At 46.2% G+C, this 27,352-nt stretch overlaps 1 long non-coding RNA gene across 2 annotated transcripts in view; it reads left to right on the forward strand.

Moving 5' to 3' along the window:
• The window catches only part of LOC115071287, a 66,610-nt gene extending 41,734 nt beyond the window's left edge, over positions 1-24,876 (forward strand). The window contains exons 3-4 of one of the 2 annotated variants that reach the window (XR_003850376.1): positions 23,706-23,894; positions 24,489-24,876. This is a non-coding gene — a long non-coding RNA (uncharacterized LOC115071287). The remainder of the gene's footprint in view (positions 1-23,705; positions 23,895-24,488) is intronic. The other variant, XR_003850377.1, reaches the window with a different exon arrangement.
• Positions 24,877-27,352: the final 2,476 nt, after the last annotated feature.

The raw sequence follows: 27,352 nt of genomic DNA on the forward strand, positions 1-27,352 counted from the left end.
TCCTCTCTCTCTCTCTCTCTCTCTCTCTCTCTCTCTCTCTCTCTCTCCTCTCTCCTCTCTCCTCGCTCACCCATCTTCCACACATGCATCTATCCGCAGTGTCACAGTTGCTCTTGGTCTTGCTCGCTCTCTTGGCCAACTGGAATAATTACAGTGAAATTTCAATTAAAATGTCACCGGATGCTCTGTTAATAGCAGGGCTGAGCATTCTACCCTGCTTTAAGGAAGGCGGGATCTTCCTGTGGAGCTGAGTCTTTGGAGGCCCTGAAGGGCTGGAAAAGGAGGGAACAGGCATGCAGGTGGGCTGAGAGGGGTCAGTTAAGGACCCTGCTCTTTGGCCTTTCCACAGACAATTCTCCTCCTGCTTTGTAGGTCTCAGACAACGTCCGCTGATGTCATCTTCTGCCCTTGCTGGTTTCTAATTCTCTGCTCCAAGAGGTGGGCTGGCTGGGGAGTGGGGAGGCTTTGAGAGGATGTAAGAGGTGAGGCATTTGGGATTTAGTTCTGGAATTACTTTTGGAAGGCTAGCCAGTGACTTCTGTCTGGGAGAGCTCTCTGCAGAGGGGCTGGGGTCAGAGTGAGGTCTGGGAAGGCAGCTGAGGATGGAGAAGCTCTATGTCCTTCCTCCCACCTGGCCAGGGACAGGATACCCTGCTAAGGTGGCCTGAGACACCTCCTCAAGCTTCCAAGCCCATGTCTCCCCAGGCCACATACTGGCCTTAGGAAGAGGCCTGGGAGCGAAATAGGGGAAGCAGCTCCCTGAGTTCAGTGGAGGCTTCTTAGCCCCAGGTGGACTTGAACTCATGGCCACACAAAACTTTCACTGAGTCAGTGGCTCTGGGTTCTTGTCTTGCAAATCTGAATAATGGATTCATGGACAAGGCAGGGTGAATTTAGAAATGGCTTTTATTATAGGGTTATAGGTGGGAGCTTAAGAGAAAGAATGAGCTCCTGCGTTACGGAGGCAGGTTCCAGAAGTAGAGTCCAATGGAGCCGTTGGTCCAGGGACTTTTATTGGAGTCACAGAAGAAACTGGAGTGAGGCTCAGGCAGTCAGTCCAGTCAGCCCGCCCCACCAGGCAGTCAGTTCAGTCGGCCCACCCCACCAGGTGCCCAGGAGCTTCTCAGTTTCAGTCACATACTCTGTTTAGCTGGAAGGCTGCAGGGCTCATTTAGATTGTGTGAAAGGGAAAGAAACCAGAGCCCCCTTTCTGGCATTCTGGCCTCTGTCCAGGATAAAAACAGAGGATATTTTCCCCAAGGACCAGAATCAAAGGCCTTATCTCTAAACGACCTGACAAATTCCTTTTTGAGTTCTGCTGGTTGGCATAGCAGGGGAGCAGGGGCACAGCACCTCCTGAGCCCAGGGTAAGCCCATGTCACATGTGCGCTCACATAGACCTTCCCACCTAACACACATTTTCAGGCAGGTACTCACTCATACCACACTTGAACACACATTTGCATACATCCACAGTTACGTGCACACATACATTAATTTTCACACACCTGCTTTTACACACTTGTACATTCACTCATGTACTCAGTCACCAACATGCTCACATGTGCTCACACACAACCATATATTCTCTCACACATAGAGAGCCCCACATCTAACATATTTACTCATCTATATTGCACTGACACACACACCCATTTATACTCACATACACACCCCCTCAGTCACACCAACACTTATACACATACACATTAATCTTCATACTACACCCTCACACTTACTTTCACACATTCACCAATACAGACTACCACACTCCCACAACCATACACTTTTACACACTCATTCATGGAGACACCCATACTAAACAAATATTCATACTAACACACTTATACACATAATCATACATGAACATACTCCTGCACATTCACACAGATTCTAACATACTCAACAGACTCACAAACACATACTCAGAAACTCATAATAAACATTTGCCCACATGCTCACGCCCTCTCTCAAATGCTCACCCATACACACTCAAACATGCCCTTCAACTCAGAGTCTCATGCCCACACATATTCGTATACCCACACACTCACATTCTTTCCCTCACACATTCTCCTTCACGCACACACTCTCTTACATTCACACACATGCTCACACCTTCTCTGGAACGCTCATCCATACACAGCTACACATACTCTAACACACTCACAAAACATATACTGACATAAGCATTCACACGCTCCTCACCCACTCACATTTTTTGTGAATTCATTCCCACATACTTTCACTCACAAAGCACACTAACACACACACTGATTCAGACTCACACGTGAAAACACACTGGCATGCACATTGACATATAGTCATACACATTCATTTACATACACCCACATTATTGCAGTTTTACTCCCATGTGTACACACTGACACAAGCACTCACAAACACATAATCACACACACAGGGACATACTCATACCCTCACATGCACTAACACACATGGATTTGTATTCACTCACTGTTTCACACACACACAAACTTATGAATTCATTCAAACACACACTAACATTGTGTATACACACTCACCCAAACCCTTGCTCACAGGCTGACACACTCATGCAGAACCACACACACTAACATACTCATGCTAACACACTAATACTCATATACGCATACAATCACACAGAACCACAGATGCAGATGCAAATACAGAAACACATAGAAACACAGATGCATACACAAATACAAAAAAACCACACAGATACAATGACACACATATGCATACAGAGCCATATACAGACACACAAACACATAGAAATTAAGACACAGAACACACACAGACTACATGTATACACATAAATACAGAGATAGACACAAACACATACAAGACACATAACAGATACACAACTCACAAATACAATTGATGCCTAATGAACAGACATAAATCTGCATGATGCACACATAGACATATACAATTACACAAACATGAAAACACATACAAAAATGTACACAGAAGTACACAAACAACCAAACACACAAACACAGAGACATTTACAGAAACATAAACATACACTCTGCCTGACCCACGTGATGCCACCGGCTTCCTCCTTCCCGAAGCGTCTTAAAGATGCTGTCTACATGCACTTCCTCACTTCTCACGGATTCCTCTACCCTCTTCCCAGCACTCCATGGAGAAGGGTGTGGTAGTCCATCGTGTTTTTCTGCTGTTACCTCTGCAGACCACAGACTAGTCATACATGAAGAGTAAATGGTTTAGTCGGTGAAGGGCTTGCTGCACAGTCACAAGGACCTGAGTTGGATCCTCAGAACTGTGTAAAGAAGCCAGGTGTGGTGTGTGTGCTTGTAATCTCAGTACTAGGGAGGCAGAGACTAAAGTCACACTAAACAAATATTCACACTAACACACTCAACAAACTCACAAACACACACTCAGAAACTTATAATAAACATTTGCCCACATGCTCACACACCCATACACTCAAACATGTCCTTAAACTCAGAGTCTCATGCCTGCACATAATCGTATACCCACACACTCACATTCTTTCTCTCACACATTTCACATGGGAGTGAAACTGAGCCTAGCCTAATCTGTGAGCTCAGGATCAACGAGAGACCCTGTCTGAAAACACAAGGTGGCTGTTCTTGCAAGAGATCCAGGTTCAAATCCCAGCACCCACATGGCAGCTAACAACCATCTGTAACTCCAGTTCCAGAGGATCCAACGCCCTCTTCTGGTCTCCTTGGACACTGCATGACATGGGTGCACTTACATATATGCAGGCATAACACTCATAAAATAAAACTGAGCATGGTGACACACACCTTTAATCCCAACACGTGGAAGGCAGGTGGATCTCTGTGAGTTTGAGGCCAGCCTGGACTACATAACAAGTTCCAGGCCAGCCAGACAACAACAAAAACAAAGTGGATGGCTCCTGAGGAATTGCACCCAAGATTGCCCTGTGGTCTCCACATGCACACATACACACACCAACACATACATGTGTATGTGCACACATACAGTAAAAATAAAAAAAAGATAAAGGCTTATTCAGCTCCTGTTTCTTTTCTTTTTTTTCTTTTTTGATCTCTTTGAAACAGGTCTCCCTGTAGCCCCTGCTGTCCTGGAACTCACTATAGACCAGGTTGGCTTTGAATTCATAGAAATCCACCTGCCTCTGCCTCCCTGGGTGCTGGGACTAAAGGCATGCACCACCACGCCTGGCCCCAGCTCCTGTTTCTTAAAAAAATGATTTATTGATTTTTATTTTACATGTATGAATGTTTCCCTATTTGTATGTATGTATACTAATGTGTGTCTAGTGCCCTTGAAGGCCAGAAGAGGGTGTCAGATCCCCTGGAACTAGAGTTACAGATGGTTAGCTGCCATGTGGGTGCTGGGAACTGAACCTGGGTCCTCTGCAAGAGCAGCCAGTGCTCTTAACTGCTGAGCCATCTCTTCAGCCTCCAGCTTATGGTTCTTGAAGCTGGGAGGTCCAGGGTCAAGGGACTGCATCTGATGAGGCTCTTCTTGCTGGTGGGGACTCTGTGGTATCACAGACAGTACAGGACATTATATGGCAAGAGGGGTACGTATCCCCTCCTTTCCCTTGCTCTCCAGCTACACCCTGTCACTGGGTTGTATGGCTTTCTGGCAGAAATGTCCTTGGATGCCATCGCTGTCCCCTGTCCCCTCTACCACTGTCATAATTCAGGCCTTTATTTCTCCTTGATTATTGCGAAATATCCCAGTGGTATTTTCTTCCCCAGACCCTTTCAGCTTCAATCCCTCCTCTTCAAGGCTGCAAGTGTTTTCTTTCTAAAAATAGATCAAAGGCTGACAAGATGGCTCAGTGGGTAAAGGTGCTTGCTGCCAAACCTAATGACCTGAGTGCTATCCCTGGGACCCACGTGGTGGAAGGAGAATACTGACTCTCAAGAGTTGTTCTCTGACCTCACATGTGCAGTGGCATGTGCACACCCACACATACACACACCAAATAAACAAAATGTGAAAAAAGATCAAAACCTGTCATTGTTCTGCCTCAAAGCTGCCAGAGACTTCCCACTACCAACAGGATAAAGCCCAAGCTTCTGTCTTGTCCTTCACAGTCTGTGCTGAATTACACTTTACTCGACCTCCTGGCCTCTGGTCACCTGCCATCTTTCATACTTGGCTATAACACACATAGTTCCTCGTCTGAAAAGTACTGGTCCCTCTGTCACAGTTTGACTTATATGGAATTCAAAGTCATGCTTTGCAAAACCCTCCCCTGACTATCAGCTGAAGAGCCGTCCTCTCTAAACCCCACATTCCCTCATCTCTAAGGAGCACCCAGCACTTTGTGTTGTAGTTATTTTTCCATGCCTGTCTCATGCCACAAAATTCCTTGAGCCCAAGGATCATGTCTGACTTGACCAATGCCTGGCTATGTCTGGCCTGTGTAGGTGGCCAGGAGATGCTTAGTATTGGAGGAATGAATGAATGAATAAATAAATGAATAAGTTCAGTTCATGAGCCTAGCTCTTTCTAATGGATAGTAGGTACAGCACTGGGAATACATTTCTTATATCTTGTTTATCTGTGTTGACCCAGGACAGCATCTGGCACATGATACCCACTCTATTGGTGAACTGGTTGTGCAAAGGTCCTGAGTTTGGGCTAATTTAGATTTTAAAAAAATATTTTATTATTTTTATTTTATGTGTATGAGTGTATTGCCTGCATGTAAGTGAGTGCACCCGTGTCGTGCAATGCCACGGAGGTCGGAAGAGGGCTTCAGATTCCCCTGGAACTGGAGTTAAGGACAGTTCATAGCTGCCATGTGGGTGCTGGGAATCGAACCCAGTTCGTCTGCAAGAGCAGTCAGTGCTTTTAACCACTGAGCCATCTCTCCAGCCCCCAATTTAGATTTTTATGGAAGGAAATTCATCATATAAACATTGATTTCTCAATTTTATGGAGGAAGCAGCTGAACTTGGGAACAAGTCTTTCTGGGTGCCCAGGAGCATGAAAGTTGAGCCTGCTCTCTCTTCCTCATTGCCAGCTCCCAGGGTAGTAACGCCTTGATCAGTGCAGTAACTCCCTTGACTGTAGGCCTCCTTACCATCTTGTTGCTTTTTGTTTTTTATTTTGTTTTGTGAGATAGGGACTCATTATGTAGCATGGCTGGCCTGGAACTAGGTATGTAGACCAGGCTAGCCTCAAACTCATAGAGATCTGCCTGCATCTGCCTCCCAAGTGCTGGGACTTCGTGCAAGCACACCCAGCCCTAGCTTCCCATCTTTAACAAGTACCATGAGTGACCTTTCTAAAAATTTTTTTAAAAAGTTTAGTTGGCTCAGCGGTTAAGAGCACTGACTGCTCTTGCAGAGGACCCAGATTTGATTCCCAGCACCCACATGGTGGCTATGAACCATCCTTAACTCCAGTTCCAGGGGAATCTGAGGCCCTCTTCTGACCTCTGTGGCACTGCATGACACGGGGGCACTCACTTCCATGCAGGCAGTACACTCATACACATAAAATAAAAATAATAAAATATTTTTTTAAAAATTTAGCTTTATTTTATGTAAGTGCACCCGTGTCATGCAGTGCCCATGGAGGACAGAAGAGGGTGTCAGATCCCCTGGAACTGGAGTTACGGATGCTGTTAGCCACCATGTGGGTGCTGGGATCCAAATGTGGGTCTTCTGTAAGAACAGCCAGTGTTCTTAACTGCTGAGCCATCTCTCTAGTCCCTGCTTTCCTGCTTTTTTTTTTTTTTTTTTTTTTACAAAACAAATCATCTTCCTGAGCAGGCCCAGTCCTGGGACCCTTTGCTCCAGTGTCTCCAGACACCCTGTGCTTGACCCCTTTTCTTTCCTACTTCTCTCTGCACTCCTGTTTCTTTCCTTGATGCCTCCCCCATCACCTGCCTTTTTTTTTTTTTTAACATTTATTTATTTAGTATTTGTATGTATATGTGTGTTCCCACATGTGGAGTTCTGAGGACAATTTGCAGGGGTCTGTTCTCTCTTTACATTGTGGAGGTTCTGGGAATGAAACTCGGCCTTGGTAGCAAGTGCCACCGAACCATCTTGCCAGCCCTCACCTGTCTTTTGAAGTAGCCTGAGACTTCTCTGTGCTGCATGTCCCTTCTCTGCCTACCTCAGTTAGCGTACTTGTTTCCCTGAATTATGGTTATTTATGTACTGGGCTGTGTGAGCTCCTTGAGGACAGGTCATGCCCTGCCCCCATCCCCACACCCTCTGTACAGGTCTGGCACAGAATAGGAGTAGACGAAAGTGAATGGGCGCAGGAGGGAAAAAGGTCTTTTCTACACTCATCTCCCAGTTTTTGGTCGGAGAACAATATTAGTAAGAGAAAATTGTCCAACTTTAGTAATTTTTTTTGAGACAGGGTCTCACTATGTAGCCCAGGATGGCCTTTAACTTACTATATAGCCCAGGCTGGCTTCAAACTCCAGATCCTCCCACCTCTATCTCTGAGTGCTCAGATTACAAATATGCACCACTACACCCTGCTTACAAATTCATTTAATAAGCTTAACATGATGTAGGAGACTTCACAGTAAAATGAAGACCCAAAGAAACAGAATGCTGACACTTGTGCTGGGGTTTGATGAGAGGGGAGACCTGTGGGATGATGACTTCTGGGCAGCATAGCAAGTTTGTTTAGATTCTTTTCTGTGTCTTGTTTAGTTTCTCTGTGTAAGGACTCTTTGGAAGGAGGGTCCTTCAAGAGTATTGGAGAATTCTTTTATGGCTGGCCTGGGGGCAGGATGGCCGAGATAGGGGAGAGAGAGCCTCCTGCCTCTGATGTTTTTTGTTAAATGCTGGGGACAGATTTGAGGGTGGTGGATCCTGAACCTCAGCACCACCTTGTTTATCCCTGTAAGATTTGCCGTGTGGCAAGCTCTTGACCATAGACCTAACTTCTGGCCTCATTCCAGAACATGGAGCACCAGTTTCAGAGATCTGGGATCTTGACACCTCAGTCCAGGGAGGGTGGTACACCGACCTCAGGGGAAAACCCAGCTATTCCAATGAAGGAAATTAAAGAGAAATTGAATTAATTTTCACATTGAACCCTGCTTTTTTGAGTGCTTTGTACTCGACTCAACAAACAACCCAAAATACAGTATCACTCTGTTATCATTTTTTGTAGCAAGAGAAACAAAAACAAAGATGTTGATTTAAGATACAGCTTGGGGCTGGGAGGTTTGGGGGCAACCTGGAGAAGGCTCCTGTTTAAGGTCAGAGGTTGCAGGAGCAGCTGCTGCCTGGGGATCAAGCTCAAGGTTCTGGGGAGATGGAAAAACCTGGCCTGCTGCTTTTCCTCCCGCAGCCCCTTAACTGCTAACAGGAGCCAGCTGAGCGAACACAAACAGAGGCACTGTGACCGGCGCAGATCCCAGCTTCCTCTGAAATTTCCAGGCCTCGTTTTTCCTGTCAGATTCCAGACAGATGAAATTTTCCTGGCCCTGGCCTGTTCCTGGCAGCATCTCTCCTCTGAATCACCATAAATCAGTGCTAGGGGTGAGCAGTGGGGTTTTCCTGATTGACAAGCTTGCTACCTTGGTACATCCAGCCTCTGCTTCCTAGGCTATGCTTTGGGAGTGTTCGCCTAAGCCCTCCCCATCACAAATCTCTGTAGGTATCTTCTTTATTTTTAATTCTGTATCTGTCTTTGATTACTGTTTCACGGATAAGAGCTGTGGACATGTAGATGTGGACCACTAGTGGCTGTGGTGGTCGTAAGTGACACCATTGTTTGAAGGATCACATGGGTGGTGGGGGCGCTGTGCATTCCTCAAAGACTCCATCATCCACGAGCCCCCAATTAATTTCAATACAAACACCGGATCTGGCCTCCTCCGCCCCTGCAGCCATAACACATGAGGTCATGCTGCTTTGGTTAACCAAACCAAGGAGGTGCAAGGACGAAGTGGGGGGCTTTTAGGCCCCTGGGAGGCTGGGGTATCTGTCCTGGCTGACTTGGGCAGGGCTGTTTATTGCAGGGGGTTTCTCTGAACACCTACACCGTCTCACTTTCCTTCTGCAGAGGTTCTGACATCTTTGATTGCTTTTTTTACTTTTCCCAGTCCCGATCCCCATCTCTAGTCACACATCTGCCACACTGTACCCGCCTGTAGTTTTGTTGTTTTGAGACAGGGTCTCATGTATCTCAGGCTGGCCTTGAGTTCCTGATCCTCCTGCCTCTGTCTCCTGAGTGCTGGGATGACAGGCATGCATCACTTGGTTTCACACAGTGAGGGTTGAATCCAGGGCTTCTTATATGCTAGGCAAGCACTATATCAACTGAGCTACATTCCATCTCCCCCTTTTTTTGTGTGGGTGGCAGGGTCTCATGCATCCCAGAATGGCCTCAAACTTGCTGAAGATGACTTGAATTCTTGATTCTCCTGCCTCCATTTCTTGAGTGCTGGGGTTACAGAGTACCGCCACGCCTGGTTTATGAGGTGCTCCTGGTTTTCATGTATCTAAGCAAGCACTGTTTTTCAACCACCTCCTGTCTTTTGTTTCTGAGGTAAGGGTCTTACCTCAAACTCAGCTTTTTGCCTCAGCCTCCTGAGTGCTGGGATTACAGGTATGCAGGAGTTTCTTTCTCCAGGAAGTCTTCCCCATCACTCTCTTCAGGGTTAAGTACCACTCTCTCCTCTGATCCTGAGTAACCCATCAGTTCACACCAGCGTCACCTGGAAGGTTTATTAAGACAGATCGGCAGGCCTACTCCCATTTCTGCATCAAATGACTTGGAGCAGGGCCTGCAAATACGTATTTCTAACAAGATCTCAGGGGACGCAGATGCTACCACAGCCCCTCCCACCGTGGCCACCTCTCTTGATAGCACTTACTGCGCTGTCTTGTGATTACCCCCTTATTTGTTGTACCCTCCCACAGGAAGAGCAGGGTCTTTCCTTTTCCTAATTCTGTGGTTTGGGCAGGTGTGGGGCACAGTGAAGCTGCTCACTGGAGATTTGCTGAAAAATGAGTTGTGGATACAGAGGAAGTTAGTTGTCTGTAGGGCTCAGGAGAGGGCAGGAGACTCCTATCTCCCAGATGAGGCTGCTGGGCAGGAGGGCTGGTTTGTAGGGGTCCTGAGTGGGGATTACCTCTGTCGAGTGAATGCACACATTTACTGTCCACCTAGAACATTCTGCGTCTTAATCATCTCTGTGGCTATCCCTGCCTCTCCTTGGGCATCTTCTGTGTACCACACCCTTCACACCTCCTCGACTTTGTTCATGCTGCCTCCCCTCAGCACTCAACTCCTTCCTTCTTGACTGATCAACATCTACTTTATCTGTGTAAGGCCCAGTCCAGGTGTGACTATCTGTGCTGGTGACAGAGCTCACCTCTCTGTGTTCCCTCACCTGAGCAACTTTACTTCCTTGAGTCTGGTTTCTGTAATAATCCTTTCTCTCAGCTCACTAGCGTGCCCCTCCCCCCCGGGGGGCCTGGATGCCAGAGTGTTCCACCTGGGTGTTCAGTATCACCTGGCACCTGCAAGAGCTTTCTTGGAGACTACTTTGGTAAGGTGGAGAACTTGGACATTGCTCAGCATTTAACTGCTGGGGTGGCTTCGTTGGGCCAGGAGTCTCTTTCTTCCCCCTTCCTGGGGTGTCCCTATCTAGCCATATCTTTATTGGAGAGAGAATCACAGGCTAGGGTGGAGTGAGGAACAGCTGGGCAGCTGCCACAGTTCAGAGAGTCCAGTGGGAGGGTTTGAAGCCTGGTTCTGCTGATTGCCACCTGCATCAACTTGGACAAATTACAGGTTGTCACCAAACCTCTATTGTTTCTGGAAAGTGGGGATGCTAGCCCTCTTTGCCCAGGCTGCAGCAGACTAAAAAGCACATCAGGTTCCAGGTTCCACGGGCTGCTTCTCCCTCTGTCCAGACCTCAAGTCCAAATGCAGACTTTCAATTTTATCTCTGCATGTTCTAGAAGTGGTCAGATGTCTGAAGAGCCCTTTATAACTCTCAGAGAGCGACAGAGGACAGCAGCAAGGAGGTCCATGGGGCTGGACATAGTTCTTTCACCTAGTCTGAGTTTAGCCAGAAACCCAGACCTCAGACAGGAGGGAGGAAAAATTATTAAAGGATTAAACCCAAAATAATCCTCTAAGCCTCAGGAGGCTCAGAAAGCAATATGCTCTGGACTTAAAATCCAATCTAAGTCATGGGGGCAGTCCCAGCATCCAAAGGCAGGGAGTGGGTTTCAAGGATGTAATGCGGCAGACTTTTGCTAAAATATGGCCTCATTCTGGACCTCTTGGACAGTACATCAGCTGCATCTCCATCAGTGGCCAGGGAGGAGCCAGTATGAACCTGGCCCTGGGGACTGAGATCTGCTAGAGGCAGAGCCCCAAGATGTCTCACTTTACAAGATGGAATTTCACGACTTGTGGGTTTTAATTAAATTTTTATTTTTGTGGAATCTCAGAAAAAGTTCCTCTACTCCAGCAGCTCACTCTGTGTTATTAAAAACCATGACAAGATGAGGGGAAAAATTGCTATCCAAGTGGCTAGCATCCTCCAGCTGCTCCTCTGAACTCTCCTGGATGATGGAGATTCCTGATGGCCTGCCTAGAAAGACCAGGAGGGTTACAGGGCTGGAGTGCTGGCTGTTTCAAGGGCCTGAAGGCAGGCCCTTGCATGTGGGCTGTGGGAAGCTCTGGGCACCCTGGCCTCTGGTGGCATAAAATGAAGTTTCTACCTTTTTCCAGACAGAGAAGCACACCCAGGAGATTTGGAACCTGGGAGCCTTGTAGTCTAGTCCTCATGATGTCACAAACTAGCAATATAGGGCTAAAGAGATAGCTCAGCAGTTAAGAGCACTGGCAACTCTTGCAGAGGACCTGAGTTCAATTCTCAGTACCCACATGGCAGCTGACAACCATCCATAACTCCAGTTCCAGGAGGATCTGACATTTTCTTATGACCTCCCCGGGCATTGCACAACACAGTTGCACTTATACACATATAGGCAATACACTCATACACATAAAATAAAAATAAATATTAAAAAAGCAAACTAGCAATACAATCGATTCACTTCTTTATGGGCCTCGGTTTTCCCATCGGTAAAATGAATTGAGTCAGCTACGTAAGGGTTTTCCAAAGGATGCATGGAGGAGTCTTAAGGATTGCACTAAGCTCCTCCTACGTGTCTTTGAAGGTCAAGGTTCCCCTCTTCCTGCCCCCATTCCTGCCTCCTCTTGTCTATTTTCCAGACTGGGTTTTCCTCTAAGGTTTTGTTTGAACAAAGGGTGCCAGGGCTGAAAATGCTCACAGCTTTCTGAGGACCTTGGCTAGAACAGTCTGTGATCTGCCCTTTACCATCTGGCTCTAACTTCTATCTGGCAACAGGCTCTTCGCTTAGTGGAGGAAACTTGGGCCCTCCCTCCTCCCATCGCTCTCCATTTCTGTCTGTTTTCCGAGTCACAAAACTCTGAGAATCTGATAAAAGCTACCAGTCCCTTCCCCAGAAAAAATACACATAGGAAAAACTATGGATCAGTTATCTGAAACGCTTAGGACTAGAAGTTTTTCGGATTTTTTTCCAATTTGGGAATATTTGTGAGTCTATAGTGAGATAGCTTGCGGAAATTTGTTTGTGCTTTATATGTATCTTCTACGCAAAGCCTGAGGTTAATTTTATACAACATTTAAAATAATTTTGTGCAAGAAACCAAGTTTTTAAAAAAATATTTTATTATTTTTATTTTATGTGTATGAGTATGTTGCCTGCATGTATATGAGTGCACCCGTGTCGTGCAATGCTGCAGATTCCTCTGGAACTGGAGTTAAGGACGGTTCATAGCTGCCATGTGGGTGCTGAGAATAGAACCTGGGTCCTATGAAGAACAGTCAGTGTTCTTAACTGCTGAGCCATCTCTCCAGCCCCAGAAGCCAAGTTTTTTAAACCTAATTTCTAGGGTATGTGTGGGTATGTGCACATGAGTGCAGGTGCCCATGGAGGCCAGAAAAGGGTGTTGGATTCCTCTGGAGCTGGAGTTACAGGTAGTTTTAAGCTACTCTATATGGGTGCTGGGAACTAAACCCAGGTCCTCTGTAAGAGCAGCATGCAATCTTAACCGCAGTTATTTATCCAGCCCCAGAAAACAAGTTAAAAAACACAACTTTGGCTGGTGGTGGCACATGCCTTTAATCCTAGCACTTGGGAGGCAGAGGTAGGCAGATCTTTGTGAGTTTGAGGCCAGTCTGGTCTACATAGTGAGTTCCAGGACAGCTGGGGCTACAAGGAGATCCTGTCTCAAAAAAAAGACAAAGAAACAAAAAACCCACAACTTTATTTCTTTGTGTTTTGTGGTGTGTATGTGCATGTGTGTGTGTGTGCACGTGCACGTGGGTGCATGTATGTGCACTCACACGCCACAGTGTGCATGTGGAGGTCAGAGCACAACTTGAAGTCTATTCTCTTTTTCCATCTTTATATGGGTTCCAGGGATCAAATTCTGGTTGTCAGTCTTGGTGACAAGTCCCTTAATTCACTAAGCCATCTTATTGCCCCCCCAAATCAAGGTTAAAAAATAATTTATTATTATTACCATGTGTATGTGTATGTATGTATGTTTATGTGTGTGGTTGCACACATGTCATAGTGCATACGTGGAGGTCAGAGGACACCCTGTGGGAGTTAGTTTTCTCTTCTCACCACATGGGCTCTGGAGACTGAACTCAGCTGTCAGATTGGTGGCAAGTACCTTTCTAGAGCTCAGTTTTATGGTGTGGATTTCCCATTTGCAGGGCCCTGTTGGGACTCAAACGTTTTTGATTTTTGAATTGGGTGTGCCCAGCATGTACACACTGCAAAAATGTTAATGGTTTGAGCATTTAGGTCCCTTTTGAGAAAGAAACTGTCTTTAGGAAACAACCTAATGGAGCAGCAGGGCAGGGATGATGGTGGAGCAGAACCAGGGAGGATGGTGGTCTATGCAGGAGACACTGGTTAGCTCCTGCAGGCACTCACTGTCCATGTTCTGCTGTGAGCTGAACCAGACATGGACGTGAGCCACTCTCCAGGATTTCAGTACTGAAGTTGTACTGTAACCTTGGGGGATAGTGAAGGTGGCACAGGGGACAGATGGGAAGACCTCCACACAGTCTTTTGGGAGTCAGTGTTTGGGTCTCAACTCCTATATTACTTATTTATTTTGGTTTTTATTTTGTGTGAGTTCGTGTGTGTTCATGTGTGTACACATACACGTGTGTGCTCATCCATGTGGAGACCTCAGGTTTTGTTCCTCAGGAGCTGTCTACTTTGTTTTTTGAGAGGAGATCTCCCACTGGGACTTGGGGCTCACAGACTTGATCCAGCTGGCCAACAAGCCCCAAAGATCTGCCTGTGTCCGCCTCCCCACTGCTGAGATTACAAGAGTGTGTCACTATGTCCACTGTTTTACATGGGTTCTGGGACTGAACTCAGGTCCTCATGCTTGTATGGCAAGCAATGAACTGACCGAGCCATGTCCCAGCCCTTAACTCCAGTTTTTAAAGAAAGGAAGCAGGAAAGCTGAGCCCAAGGGACTGTGGATCACAGGGTCACTGCTGTTATGTTGACTCATATGGATCCAGGGACTCAAAGAACATTTCCCTCCTTGTCCTCTTGTTGCCCTTGGCTTGGCTTCTTTGGGTCTTGGCTTCATCCTCTTCCCCTGTGGAGAGACCTCTTCCCCATGGTTAGAAAGATGACCTCAGCAGATCCAGGCCTGCCTCACACCAGCTTAGGATGGGGAATAGCAGTTGTAATTGGACTGAGCCAAGTCTTGGTCAGATACTCACCCCACAGTCTGGAGAGACTGGGAATTTGTATATGACAACTCTTCTAGAAACATGAAATTAGGCTGGCAAGATGGTTCATCAGGGTAAAGGTATTTGCTGCCAACCCTGATGACCTGAATTCAATCCCCATATGGTGAAAGGTGAGAACCAATACCTGAAAGTTGTCCTCTGACCTCCACATGTGTGCTGTGGCACCCCCTCGCCATACTAATACAACAACAACAACAACAACAACAACAACAACAACAACAATAATAGAAACTTGGAACTGGAGAAAAGCTGGTTTCTATTCTTATCAAATACTGAAAGGAAGTCCTGGCTTATGAAACACAGACACAGACAGAGACAGAGAGACACACACACCCCATACCACCATAACCATCACCAAGATAAGGGCTCTGGGGAGGTGGTTCAGTGGGTAAAGTGGTCTCTGCACAAGCATGAGGACTTGAGTTTGGATCCCCAGCACTCATGTAAAAAATGGGTGTATCTATAAGCCCAGTATTAGGGGTCAGAGATGAAAGGATCCTGGGAGCTTTCTGGCTAGCCATTCTAGCCAAAACAGTGAAATTCAGGTTCAAAGAGGGACTCTATTTTTTTTTTTTTGTCTATTTGAGACAGGGTCTCCTCGTAGCCCCAGCTGGCCTGGAACTCACTATGTAGATCCTGGCCTTGAACTCACAGAGATCCTACTGCCTCTGCCTCCCAAATGCTAGGACTAAAGGCATGAGTCACCACGCCCAGCTATTATTTTTATTTTATGTGTATGAGTATATTACCTGCCTGTATGTAAGTGCTCCCATGTCATGCAATGCCTGTGGAGGTCAGAAGAGGGCATCAGATCCCCTGGAGCTGGAGTTATGGATGGTTGTGAGCTGCCATGTGGGTGCTGGGAATTGAACTTGGGTCCTCTGCAAGAGCAACCGGTGCTCTTAACCACTGACCCACCTCTCCAGGCCTGAGGGACCCTATCTTAAAAAAAAGAAGAATATACCTGATGTTGACCTCTGGCCTCCACCATGCACATGCAAGGGTGTGCCTAACCACACACACATGTGCATGCACACACATGCACCACACTCACAATGAATGTCTACTCTTCTTGCTGTTTAGCTTTGCAATGCGCTTGTATATGAATGATTTCAAAACTTTGAATTTTATTCTACTGAATCATGGAGGGGAACTGATTTCAGTCCAGGTCTACTTGGACTAGCAGACAGAAGGTGGGTTGTGTCTGTGGGCGGCAGAATGATCCACAAAACAAATTAACTCAAAGATTATGGACCTGTCAGTGATAACCAGGGTGGTTGATGGGTCTCTGAATCCCTGAGAGACCTTCGAGGGGTGCACATGGGATTGGGGTAGTTATCCATTTTGTGTGAACCCAAAAGATGAGATGACATCTGGTCTATATACATGGAATACTGCATATAGTCCTGAGCCTTAGGGTCTCCTGAATCAATGTAGTAGAGAGTCTCCATTCTGGGCACTGCTGCTTTCTCTGGTCTGTATTTCCCCCTCCACATTGTCATTCTTATATGTCTTCTCACACAGCAAATTTGAGGGCTTGTGCCTCTACCCATAACCTTAGGCCCCTCTGGCTCACCCTGAGATGTGATCCATGTAAACGTTCTGGAATGTTTCCAAAGGACTACAGGGCATGTCTGGCATATGGCATCTGGACCAGCTCTCCTCCTCCTCTGATGGAAATAACAATGCCAATAAAGTAGAAGTCTCCTGCCATCCCCAGGCTCCCCTCCCTACTGCTGAGGACCAGCTCCTCTAGATGATGTAATCTCTGGCACATGGGCCTCAGCTAGGAGCAGCTGTGGGTCACCCACTGTGGGCTGCTCCTAGCAGGGGAGCTGCCATGATTCCATCCAGCTGCTGTGGGATTTATGGCTACCTGCTTTTCTTGGATCTGATAACTCTAGCAAGCTGGAGAAAGGAGTTTGAATTTGTCCCAAGGAAATAATTCAAAAGAAGAAAAGCACTCAGGCAAGAAGGTATCCAGCCATCAGGCAGTGACACGAATCAGCAACAGCCTAGAGGCCTACCAATGAGAATAGCCAACATTTGCCCTGCAGCTCACATGGCTCCTGTCCCTCACAGTTACCCTGTGAGCTAAGTAGGCACTTGGCTCAAGTTTATACAATCGTGCAAACTGAGCTAGCTTGAACCTTGAACTCATTTTCTCCTTTGATGATGTGTCTGGCACCTGATTTTATCACTTGTTATACCAGCTAAATTTACTAGGAATGCCTAGGTCAAACCCAGGTCCTCATATGTTAAGTATGTATTCTACCATAAGCTACCATACCACACATGCTACCTGTGTGCACTAAGGGAATTTTTAGAAAAGATTTATTTTAAATTTTCTTTTTTTAATATGACTTTTTAATTTTTGAAATTATTTATTTTTATGTGTATGAGTATTATACCTGCATGTATATAAGTGCACCCGTGTTGTAGAGTCTCCACGGAGGACAGAGTAGGGCACTGGATCCCCTGAAACTGGAGTTAATGGTAGTTAGCCACCATGTGGGTGCTGGGATTTGAACCCTGCCTGGTCTTCTGCAAGAACAACTAATGCTCTTAACTGCTGAACCATCTCTCCAGCCCCTATTTTAATTTTCAAAATTATACGTATACCTGTGTGTGTGTGTGTGTGTGTGTGTACATACGTGTGTATGTGCACACATGCATGAATGTGCATGTAGTTGCCTGAGGAGGCCAGAAGAGGGCATTGGATTCATTGGAACTGGAGTTACAGGTGGTTGTGAGCTTCCTGATATGGGTGCTGGGAAATAAACTCCAGTTCTCTATGAGAATAGTATGCACTCTTAACCAGTGAGCCATCTCTCCAGGTCTAGGTGTTTTTTTAAAGATAAGGAAACCAAGGCTCCAAGTGTGGAGTTACTTAGAGTCACAGGCATTTTTTTCAGGCTGTGTCAGATTACTACAGTCACCACAGCAGTGGATTGCTTCCTGATCCCAGCTTTTTCCTTTAACAAATTATTTCCTTGGAATAATTTTTTTTTTTTTTTAGAGAGGGTCTCATGTGTCCCAGGCTCACTATTTAGCCAAAGATGATCTTGAACTCCTGATCTTCCTGCCTTTACTTCCACAGCGCTAAGATTGCAGCATGTGCCATCACACCTGGTTTAATGCAGCGCTGGGGCTCAAAACCGGGGCTTCATGAGAGCTAGCAAACACTCTGCCAACCAAAGTATGTCTCTAGTCCTCCTTGGAATAAATTTAAATGACTGCTCTGTGAGCTCCTCTTCATCCCCTAGCCCTGGGAATCAGACATAGGGCATTGTGCATGCTAGGGAAGTGATATAATACTAAGGTATATTCCTAGCCATCTTGTGTTTTTTAAAGACAGGGTCTTATAATGTAGTCCAGGCTGGTCTCAAATTTGCAATCCTCCTGTCTCAGCTTTCTGAGTGCTGAGATTACAGGTGTGTGCTGCCACACCTAGTGAACGTGTTTCTTTTTTCTTGTTTTCCTTCTTTATATGTATTTTTCTGATTTATGTGTATGAGTGTTTTGCCTGTTTAGGCAAGTGTGCACCCATGTCATGCAGTACCCACGGAGGCCAGAAGGGGGTGTCAGATCCCATGGAACTGGAGTTACAGACAGTTGCTAGCCACCATGCGGGTGCTGGGACTGAAACCCAGGACTTCTGGAAGAATGGCCAGTGCTCTTAACTGCTGAGCCATCTCTTCAGTCCCCAGCATGTGACTTTTCTCAGCTACTGTGGACTCCTGTATTTGCATTTGAAAAATCAGTTGGAAGGGCTGGGGAAATGGCTCAGTCAGTAAAGTGTTTGTTTTACAAGCACAAGGACTTGAGTTCAGTCCTCAGAAACACATAAAGAAGCCAGGCATGGTGGTGGTGAGAACTTGTAATCCTAGAGCTGGGAAGGCAGAATCCTACCACTGTGGAAGGTACCCACATGGCCATCTGTAATTCCAGTTCCAGGGGATCTGACACTCTCTCTGGCCGCCACAGGCTTTGCATGACATGTGTATACTTACATGCAGGCAAACCACTCATAAAATAAAAAATTAATTAATTAAAAATAAAAAGGTGAGCAGCACCTGAGGAACAACATTGGAGGTTGTTCTCTGGTCTCTATGTGCACCTGTACACATGTGAACCTGCACATATGAACACATGCATAAACATGCACACATACACAAATCACTTGGCACAAGTCAGCAATAGTGGGTGATTAGGCTTTCCTTGCAGCTCATGGAACACAGAGGAGTTTTAGGCAACCAAAGTTCAGACTGAATGGGAGAGGTCCCCACTAAAATGCTAATGGCATCTTGGGATGAGGGGGGTGGGCATAATGGACAGTGTCCATGACATAGGAAGAAGCAGTATTGCTGTGTGACTATGTCTAGAGTGTTGTGGTACATTCTGACACTATAGTTCAGAAGCGACATTGATCTGTTCAAGTATGAGCAGAGATGAGACGGTTCTAGAAATACAGGTTGAAGGAATGAGATGTCAGGCCAGGTATTAATTATTAATTACTGAATAACAAATTATCCCAAAACCTAATGATTAAAAAATATTACCAGCTAGATGTGGTGGCATATGCCTTTAAGCCCAGCAGGTGGATCTCTGTGGGATTGAGGCCAGCCTGATCTACATACTGAGTCTAGGCCAACTGGGGCTATAGAAAGACCCTATCTCAAAAATAAAAACAAAAGCAAAACAAAATTAATTATCTGTTCCCAGGAGCCAGGTCCTGTTCAGTGTCTGTTGAGGTACAGTCAAGTTGTTGCCCAGGACTGTGATCATCTCAAGATTCCAGGAAGGAGGGTCTACTTTGAAGTTCACCCTCAGGGCTGCTGGCCAGAGTCATTGTTTCCTTGGCCTGTGAGACTCTGCACAGGACAGCTCACAGTGTGGGAGCTGAATCCCCCAAAGTGTGGGCTTTGAGAGAGAGGAAGAGAGTGAACAAGATTGCAAGATGGAAGCCACCGTCTTGGCTACTGTTAGGGTCTGTATTGATTGTCGACCTGACAGGATCTAGATTCACCTTGGAGACAAATCTCTGGGCATGTCTGTGGGGGAGTTTGTAGTTTTTGTTAGTTGAGGTGGGAGTTAGATGTAGGTGGCACCATTCCGTGGGTTGGGGTCCTGGACAGTATAAAAAGGAGAAAGGGAGAACATGAACACTCATCTGTCTCTGCTCCCTGAGTGCCAATGCAATGTGACCAGCTGCATCATGCCTTCCCTGCCATCATGGACTGTACCCTCAAACTGTGAACCAGAACAAACCTTTCAATCCAGAAGTTGCTTTTGTCAGACATTTGTCACAGCAATGAGGAAAGTAACTAACACAGTTAATCTCGGAAGTGACATTTCAATATTTTTGCTCTGTTCAGAAATGAGCCCCAAGGCCCCACTTACAAGGGGCAGAGACTGCACGAGGGTATAGGAAATGGGCTTCTTGGGAATCCCCTGAAAAGCTGCATATCCCAGGCAGAAGGAGCTATGAAGCAGGCCATGAGGAGGGAGGAAAGATACCCTTCCTTAAGGAGGCATGCATGAGGAGCTGATTGTGAACACAGAGGGTAGACCCAGGAGTGAAAATGGCAGGAGTGTGCTGGGGAGATGGCTTAGTTGGTAAAATGCTTGCCTTGCAAGCACGAGGACCTGAGTTCAGTTCCAAGAACTCATATTTAAAGAAGCCGAGAATGATGATACACTCTCATAATCTCAGTGCTTGGGAAGCAGAGACAAGTGGAGTCCAAGAGACCTGAGCCCCATCTGGCCTAGGGCGCTGTCCACCTAGGAGGGGCCCAGGCAGCTGATCTGGTCCCATGCATGCTACCTTCATATTGGCCAGACACACTAGCCTACTTGGCAAGCTCCAGGCCAATGACCCTGTCTCAAAAACAAAATGTGGATAGCACCCAAGAAACAACACTCAAAGTTGTCCTATGGCTTCCACATGTGCACACACAGTGGGCACATAGTTACATATACACCTGCACACATAAGAGCATACAATACAGAGAGAGGCAAAAAAGAGAGAGAGAGAGAGAGAGAGAGAGAGAGAGAGAGAGAGAGAGAGAGGAGAGAGAGGGAGAGAGAGAATGAGATAGAATGAGATAGAATGAGAGAATGACAGGGAGGCCATTCAATTGGGCAGTCAGAACTGTCCAGTGGTGGAAGGACTGCTGGGGAGGTGGTAAGCAGAAGCTGGTGCCTCGTAGGGAAGTGGTGGGGAAGGTTCTGGGTGGAGGCTGGACTGAGTGCTTCCAACTCAGAGCCTCTGCCTTTCTGCCATTTGGACTTATAGGCCTTTGAAATTTGGGAATGATTACTGATGAAATCATTACCCAGTCAAAGAAACTATTTAAATAGCTGGCCCTCCAGCCTTGAAAAATAAGATTTAATTTACAAAGTGGTAGAAAGGGAGTGGAACTTGTGCAGCTCCCATGATAGGCCAGTCATTGTGTCATTCATTCCTGTCAACTATCACATCTCGTGGGTGAGGAAATCCAGGCTAGAAGAGATGAAGTCATTTGCTCAGGACACAGTGCTAAGTGGGTGAGTTGGGACTTCAGCCTGCCTAACTAGGTATGGCAGTGAGCATGCTTGGGGCCAGGCAAGTTCTCTAGGCCCCTACCAGGTAGGCAGCAGAGCCCCAGTCAGGAAGTTTATCTCTCTTGCACTGTGGAACAATGAATGAGTCAAGGAATTCAGGCCTGTAGCCTTGAGCATAACTTCTAGCGCCAAGCTGACTCCCTTGTCTGGTGGTGTGTCCTCCACTGGGCCCTGCAGGCCTATGACCCACCTGCTGTGGAGGCATTTTGCACCCTGGACCATCAGCACCTCTGGGCTTGCCTATGGTTCCTGCCAGACAGCCAGCTCCTCTCCAGCACAGAGTATGTCTCATTCACAGAAGTCTCCTTGGATCTCAGCACATAGAAGGTCCCCTAAACATATTGACTGGGATGGCTGACCAGGGCCTTGGGGCTCTGTGGGGTTTTTCTATGAGCACAGCACATTCTTCTCTAAGTACCGTTATCACTTGTTCTAAGGATTTGATTGGCTTTGCTGGTCATCAGTTGGTCTGCTGGCTTTCTCATTTCACCGTGTCCAGTAAGCTTTGAAACTGGCCTTTGAGGCTTATTCATTTTATTTTAAAATACCACACATATGCTTTTGGCTGGAACGAATTCCCAGGGGAAAGATTGGTGTGCCTGCTTTATTACCCTAGCAGCTTAAAAAATATTACATTTATCTAGCTATTTGTTACTTATTTCTGTTACTTATTTCTGTGTGTGCGTGTGCATGTGTGTGTGTGCGCGTACCGCAGTATGAATATGGAGGAAAGAGGACAATTTGTAGGAACAAGTTTCTCCTTCCACCATGTGGGTCCTGAGGATCAAACTCAGATTGTCAGGCTTGGCAGCAGGTGCCTTCATTGGCTAAGATTGACTTAAAATTTTTATTTTATTTTTGATTGACATAATAGCTGAACATTTTCCTCCACATCTAGCTAGATCCCCAGCCCTAATTTTTACTTTTTATTTTGAGACAGGTTTTCACTGAATTTCCCAGGCTGTCTTTAAACTTGCAACATTCCTCCAACAGTCTCCCAAGTGCTGAGGTTATAGACTCGCATCACCAGATCTGGCTTAATTATATGTGTTTATGGAGTCCAGTGGGACATTTCAATACATGTTGTAGTAATGCTCAGATCAGGGTAACAGTATAGCCAGTAATTTCTTTGTGTTGTGAAAGTTAAAAATTCTTTCTCCTAGCTATTTTGAAATACTCATTTTGTCATTGTCAACCATAGTTATCCTACTGTGCTGTGCTATGGAGTATTAGAAACAAGAACAGCTTTTTGGATGGAGGATCCACAGGTAGTTAAGGAAGCAGATGCAAAGGAAAAGGCCATTGTGTGCTCACAGACATGATGGCTAGTGGCTTGGGCAAAGCTCTTACCTCCTAGGGAATGCCCTTGGTGCCTCTGCTCACTTCTCACTGAATGTGACAGTCACATGACTGGATCTAGCTGCAAGGGAGGCTGAGAAATGTGGTCTGTGCTAGGCTTTGATGTGCTCAGCTGAATTTTATTGGGATTTAAACTCAGGCAGATGACTCTGGATCCTATACTGGGAAATAATGTGGTAAATAAAGAGCCAGGAACATAGCAGGTACCAGTCAGTTTTCTGAGTGAGAAAATGGATGAATGAGTTTGGACTTTATCTAGTGCTCCCGCCCCATTGTCTCCTGAGGGCATCTGGGCCCTGGGCAAGGACATGGCATTTCCTATATCATAATGTAGGTTTGACTGCCTTCACAGAGGTCTCAAGTTGATTATTCTCTCTTGTAAGAGTCCAAGAGCTCAGCATCTGGGGTTCACATGGAGGCTTCAGAAGGTGGGGTCACTCTTTTCTCTTGTTGCTCAGCATCCGTTGAGCACTGTCCTTAGTCTGTCATTCAGCTATCCATAGCAGTGTTCTCGTCTCCATGGCCACAGATGGCTCTACCACCTCTGACTCCGTTTTTAAAAATTGAATTTTTGCAACTTATACAATATAGTTTGATGGTATTTAGATCCCCTCCCCTATCTGCACCTCCATTTATTGCCCCCCCCAATTTAATGTACTCTATTGTATATATAATAAGGCCTATAGAGTCTAATTTGTGTCCCCAAATGTCCTTCAGTGTAGGTCCATTGACTGGAGCCTGGTTAATCTACCAAGATTCCCATCCTTGAAAGAGATGGTTTCTTCCCACCATGCCCAGCCGTATATCAGTTTTAAATGTAGTAATGTCCAATGACTAATCACCCCCAAACATTGACTGACAACAACCAGCATTGGTGTGTTTTCTCCACTCACAGGACTGAGGGCTGATTGGCTCCACAGGGTCCAGCTGTTCTTGGCTCCAGGTGACATTCTGGTGTCCTCTAGGTGTTTCTTCATCATCTTGGGTATGCTGCTGTTCTTGCCATGAGCTGGCATAGATTCACTTGGTGATGGCCTGGCCTTGGCTGTAAAGATGAGAACTGGCTGGCAGGATGACTTATCAGGTAAGGGCCTGATAAGCCTGATGACTGATTTCATCTCCAGACCCACACAATGGAGAGACCCAACTCTTGCAAGTTGTCTTGTGACCATACACAGGTGCACTGTGGCACTCACTCGTGTGTGTGTGTGTGTGTGTGTGTGTGTGTGTTTACTCAAGTGCCACAGCACATGTGTGGAAGTCAGAGAACAACTTTTGGGAGTCTGTTCTCTCCTTCCACTGTGTGGGTCTTCGGGATTGAACTCAGGTCATTAGGCTAGACAGCAAGTGCCTTTACCCACTGAGCCATCTTGCTGGTCCAAGGACAACATTTTAAAGGATGAGGGAAAACTCAGTGAAAGGAATAGAAGGGTGCCCCCATGTGCTCTGGAGTGTGTCCTGCTGGCTTGCCTAAGCTAGATCTGCATGTGAGTATGGCAGAATTCTCCCCTGCTGGGTTTTCTTTTGCTCCTGCCTCTCAGTCTATACCTCAGCCCCTTTCCAAAGGTCACTCACTTACCACTCCTTGCTCTCCCCATCCCAGTCCCAAAGACCTTTAGTCCATCCTTTGTCCCTTTTACTGAAGTATAACTCCAAACCCCTTTTGATTTTTCCCTAGCAAAGTTGAGACAAGCTGGAATGAGAAAAATCGTGCACTACAAAGAATAGTCCAAGGAAGTCAAGGAATGAAGTCTGAAGCAATCAAGTTCACATTATAGAGCCTCTGTGCACCACCGTGGCCATACCAGGGCAATCCCAGGAGAATGGAAGTTCAGAAAATATGAAATTTAAAACAATAACGATAAACTTTTTTTTTTGACAGGGTCTCACTGTGTAGCCCTGACTGGCCAGGGAACTCACTATGTAGACCAGGCTGGCCTTGAACTCAGAAGCCCTCCTGTTGCTGCCTCAGAGTGCTGGGATTAAAGGTGTGTGCCACCATGCCAGAAAAAAATGACAGCATTTAAATGTTCCGACAGTGACATGGTGATCGCACTTGCACATTTTCACTGACACAGAAACAGAGGGATTTGGCTCTTCCATAGGAAGCTTCCAGAGGGTCTGTTGTTAATAACACCCCCTTTGTGATTCATAGCTGGAAAATTAAAGTTGGTTTGAGGGTGTTTCAGGGCCTTGCCTGAGGTAGCCACACACCAGAGCTCTGTGTCCTAGAGGAGGTGACTCACTCCAAGGAGTACTCACCTTGTACAATTTCCAACTGGTGTAACTCCCCATTTCCCTGGCTGCTTCTCTCCAACCAGCAGCATCTTATTTCCTGCCCTCTCTGACCTGGGCTGCTGGCCATGCTGTGTTACTCTTGGGAAGGACCAGGAAAATTCCCCAAGCTCCCTGGAATCCTTCTTAATTCAATTCTGGGCTTGATTCAGAATGACTTGTGTCATTCCCAGATCATTGCCAGGAATCTGGTGATGGGTCCAACAAATAACCAAGTCTCCATACTGCCCAGAGTCCTGCGGGAACGCGACATTTGTAAATTCCAAAGTCTCACAATTTACTTTTTCTTTTCTTTTTCCTTTTCTCTGTCACTGTTTCCCTTCCTCCCTCCCTTCCTCCCTCCCTCCCTCCCTTTCCCCAGGCTTGTCTTCATGTAGACTGCAGCTTCTGTGTGCATCAAAGTGTATATGTTCCTATGTGTGGGTCAATGTGTATATGCATGTACACATGCAAGTGTATAGGCCAGAGGTCAACCTCAGGTGTTAATCCTTAGGTGCTGTCTACCTTCTTTGGTTTTTATTTTTGGTCTTTTTGAGACAGGGTCTCCCTATAGCCCCAGCTGGCCTGGAACTCACTATGTAGACCAAGCTGGACTTGAACTCACAGAGATCCACCTGCCTCTGCCTCTCAAGTGCTAGGATTAAAGTTGTGTGCCACCACACCCTGCCTGGTGCTGTCTACCTTAAAAAAAAAATCTTTTTATTGTTTTAAATTATAGAGCTGGAGAGATGGCTCAGAGGTTACAAACACTGACCTTGCAGAAGACCCGGGTTTGAATCCCAGCTCCCACATGGCAGCTAACAACTGTCCATAATTCCAGCCCCAGGGGATCTGACAGCCTCTTCTGACCTCCTCGGGCATTGCACGACATGGTACGCTTACCTACATGCAGGCAATACACACATACACATAAAATAAAAGATAAATAAAATTAAAAAGAAAGTTTAAATTTTGTGTGTGTGTGTGTGTGTGTGTGTGTGTGTGTGTGTATGTCTGTGTGTGACTACTGCACAGGTGTGAGGGTACCTCCATAGGCCAGGGGTATAGGATCCCCTGGAGCTGGAGTTACAGATTGTTGTGAGCCACCCAATGTGAGCACTGGGAACTGAACTCAGTTTTGAACCCAGCAGCAGGTGCTCTTAATTGCTGAGTTATCACTCTAGCCCTTCACCTTTTTTTGTTTGTTTCTGGGACAGGGTCTCACTAAGTAGCCTTGACTAGCCTGGAATTCCCTATGTGAACAGGCTAGCCTCAAACTACAGATCTTCCTGTCTCAGTCTCCTGAGTGCTGGGATTAAAGGTTTGTGCCACTAGCCCAACTCCTTGTGGGTCTCTCCCTCCCCTCGAAGGCCATTGGCCACGGACCCATGAGAACAAAGGGAGCAGAAGCAACCAACAGGTTCAGGACGGCCAGCGAGCATGACCAGTGAGCATGATGGAAGAAAGCCCTTCTGGGGAGGCAGATTCAGTGATACAGCTCCATTTATTCAGTGGGGGTTTGGGAAAATATAGTGTGGAGGCAGCAGCTAAATCTTCAGCTGATAGGTGCTCATAGTATGCTTTATTTACATGTGGTAGGGGGATCCTATCATCTGGCTGTAGGACAATGCCTAATTATCATATAAAAAAAACCTGGGGGTAGTTTTATTGCAGATAACTATGCCAAAGTTCATGTTCTAAATAAGGCCAGGCATCTGTGCTTGGAGGCACTTTCCAGGTAAGTCAGGCAGGAAGCCCCTGCTGAGAGAGGAGCCGACCTTAACAGCAGGGTTCACCAACAACTCACCTTAAATTTTTAAAAAAAATTACATTTATTTATTTCTATTGTGTATACATATATGTGTGGGCATATGTGTGCCAAATTTCTCATGTGGTGGTCAGAGGATAACTTGCAAGAGTTAATTCTCTCTTAATTCTCTCTTTCCATCATGTGGGTCCTGGGGATCAAACTCATATCATTAGGCTTGACAGCAAGCCTTCTTTACCCAATGAGCCATCTCACTGGCCTCTGCCTTGGTTTTTGAGGTAGTGTGTCACTGGCCCGGGTTCATTGATTTATCTAGGTTAGCTGGCCAGTGAGTCCTAGGGCTCCCTCTGTCTCCATGCTCCCATCACTGGGATTACAAGTGTACATCACCAAGCCCAGCTCTCTTTCTTTTTAGAGATAGGGTCTTACATGGCCCAGGCTGAATGCTGAGATTACAGAAATGCACCAACATACCAGGCTCACAATTCCTGAATTATATA

The sequence above is a fragment of the Nannospalax galili genome, unplaced genomic scaffold, assembly GCF_000622305.1.
Source record: "Nannospalax galili isolate Female #2095 unplaced genomic scaffold, S.galili_v1.0 scaffold95, whole genome shotgun sequence".
In the NCBI taxonomy this organism is placed as follows: Eukaryota; Metazoa; Chordata; class Mammalia; order Rodentia; family Spalacidae; genus Nannospalax; species Nannospalax galili.